Source organism: Apteryx mantelli, unplaced genomic scaffold (genome assembly GCF_036417845.1).
Source record: "Apteryx mantelli isolate bAptMan1 unplaced genomic scaffold, bAptMan1.hap1 HAP1_SCAFFOLD_20, whole genome shotgun sequence".
NCBI lineage: Eukaryota > Metazoa > Chordata > Aves > Apterygiformes > Apterygidae > Apteryx > Apteryx mantelli.
Genome location: NW_027118553.1, coordinates 6,868,608 through 6,871,633, shown reverse-complemented (window position 1 = coordinate 6,871,633; position 3,026 = coordinate 6,868,608).

Genomic DNA, 3,026 nt, shown 5'->3' with positions numbered 1-3,026 from the left:
GTGCTTGATGGGTGCTGTCCTTAATGACCTGCGGGCTTTCCTGAGCTCCTCTGCCCTTCAGAGCTGCCTGTTACCAAGGACCTTACATATGAAAAGGCCCTGATTGCACATGGCGCCGTGCTGGCATGCATAGTAGGTGTCAATGTAATGGTGAAAGGAGGCTCCTACTAAGAGAGCAAACCCTGTAGTACCCGAGGCCAAGGAGGAACAGAGCTGGGCCATGCAGGAGTGGTAGGAGAGGGGTTGGTGGTCCAAGCTGACTCTGCAGCACCGCTGGGCCTGTGACAGAGTTCTTGAACCAATCCCCAGGAAGGACAAGGTGGCAGTGAAGAAGTCCCTGGGCCTGGGCAGCCTGTGATCCAGCCACCCTGAGGACATTGTTAGCCTAGTCCATGTTCATATTGGGGTTGAGAAGAGATACAGAAGGAGGGGAGCTAGAAGGCTTCTACAGTACAGAGATGTTGGTGTGATGTGCCTCCCATTTATGAATCACGTTTGGATGCAGACAGTACAGACCTTGCCTAAAGGCAGTGTTGGGATTCATTTGTTTGGGCACAGGCAGGAACCTGAGATGCCCTGGAGCACTTGCCCAGCATGCAATCCAAAGGGGCATGGCTTTGCTGTAGGTGCCATGCTGTATCTACTAGAGAGACGTGGTTGTGCTGGACACCCCAGGCATCTGAAATGGCCCTGCCAGCCTATTTCTATGTCATTAAATCATGTGTCTGCACTGAATTACGTTAGCTGTCTTTAACACTGCGATCTGCCTGTGTCTTAACTTGCTAATGAGATGAGCTCTAATTGTAGTAGGCATCTGGGGTCATTTCAGATGGCCAAGGAAATTCCCCACCTGGCTCCTGCCTGATGCTCCAGAAGGATATGGGTCTCATAGTTGCTCCATCAGAGCAAGCAGACACTGGCACATGCCTGGGACCACCTCTGTCTCTTCAACTGTCACCAGGTGTTTGTGTGTGAGCAACTGACTCCCACCCTCCATCTCCAGTGATTACAATGGGAGCTTAGACAAGGAGCTCCCACACAGACACCTCTGTTGTGCTCACTTTGGCTTGGTAAGGGGAATTCCACCTCTTGTGTGTTTGTGGGGTTCACGGGAGGGAAAAGAATCCCAATACAGTCCAGGGGCTTCTAAGCTGGCATGAGATGCCCAGATTGACTCGTCTGAATGAAAACCAGAACCATGTGTCCATGAGCTCCTCTCTTGTCCCCTCTAGGTGTCCTGCCTAGTGAAGAGATGGGAATTGGGGCTTCCAGAATGGCACATTTCCACCTCTCATAGATAGCCATAATGTTGGAATTCTATTTCTCTCCACGCTTTAGAAAGGCACAATAGCTGGTTATTTTAGTCTACTTCAGGGAACATTTCCCAGGAGGAGGGAGCACAAGGGACAGAGAAAGTCAGGACTTCAGCTGGGCCCCTGCTCCTGAGAGGGGCCAGGCTTTGGGGATAGAGGGCGCTCATGGTAACCTGGCAGCACTGCCCTGAGATAGCTGTGTGCAGGAGCAGCTCCTCTGCAAAGAGCATCAGGGCTCTGGACAATGCCTGCTGCTGCTGACATGAGATGAGACAAGGCAGGGAGACACGGAAGGCAGTGTGGCATGGGAGGACAGAGGAGAGCTCACTGTGGGAGGAATCTTCACAGATTTTTGTACAGTAAGTCTCTGGCTGTAGAGCAAGACTACTGAGCTTCCTGGAAAGGTCTTTGAAACCAGCTATCCTGTGGATGACAGGGTTTTAAAGGATCACTCTGCTGGCTTCTCCGTTGCAGAGGAGGAGGAGATGCTTCAGAGCAGGGATTCCCTGCCACACCATCACAGGGACGAGGGATCTTGCTCCCTTCTCTCAGGGACGGCTGCAGAGATGTGAAGCCAGGGAGTGCACCCAGGTCTGACCAGTGCTATGATTCAGAGCAGTGTCCGTGTACCCCACAGTGCTGTGAGCCTGGGGCAGTGACTCTGCCGCCTGTGAGGGTCAGCACTCAGCCTGCCCAGGGAGCTCCCCATAGCGCTGCGGGGAGAAGCTCTGGGTGAGAGGGGCAACCCCCAGCAGGACAGGTTCATTCTCCCATAGAGCGGGTGCTGCGTGGGTCAGGGCTGCTCACAGCTCCAGCTCACCAGGAGGACATTCTGAAAGTGGTGTTCTCAAGAGGACTTGTCTCTGCATGGTGGGAATGGAAATGCCCCAGTCAGGTTTAAACAAGGGGCTAAGATCTTAACCATCGCACTGAAGGATGAATAGGTTTGCAAGTGCCTTCACCACTCCTCAGCCTACAGACAGCACCAACATCACCTTGCCAGTCTCATTGGAGATTTTCCGGTCTGCTCTTTAACACCTGCAAACAGAGGGATGCTGCTGAGCAGTTTCCTGCTGCTTGGAGGTTTCTGTAGGGCAGAGCTGAGATCACAGTGGGTGGGATGGGGTCTGTGTGGGGAAAGAGGAAGAGCTCCCAGCAAGGACATCTCCAAGCAGCCGAGAGATGGTCAGAGAGTGAGAGGAAACTGCTACCAGACACCTCATGTGAGGCTGGGATGCAGGCATTTCTCTGCCAGCCCCTGCAGTGCAGGTGCTTTCCCCTGAGCAAGCCCCCTTCATCTTTCCTCTGCCACCCAGCAGAGCCCTCTGCCCTCAAGGCCATGGGATATCGGACAGGAATTGCGTTTTTGGCAGCCAGAGCCCCAGAAGAGGAGAGGAGCAGCTCTCCTGCCACCTGCCCATTTCCTAAAACATGACAAAGGGGCTGAGAGCGACCTCCCTGCGATGTCTCCATCTGGGAGGTGGTGTGCACAGCTGGGTTAGGGGAAGACCTTCCTCAGTGTCCCTCTCTCCTTCTGTCTTTGCCATCCTGGACAAGCACCAAGGTGTTGCTCCTTGTCTCTCCCCCTGTCTGGGCTGCTCTTGCTCTTGGGCTTTCTGGGGATGAAATTTGCTGCTACAGAGTCTGACCCAGACCCTGTGGTTCCTGCCGCAGAGTTGTCTGCAATGGAGTGAGAGGATGAGGACCCCTTCT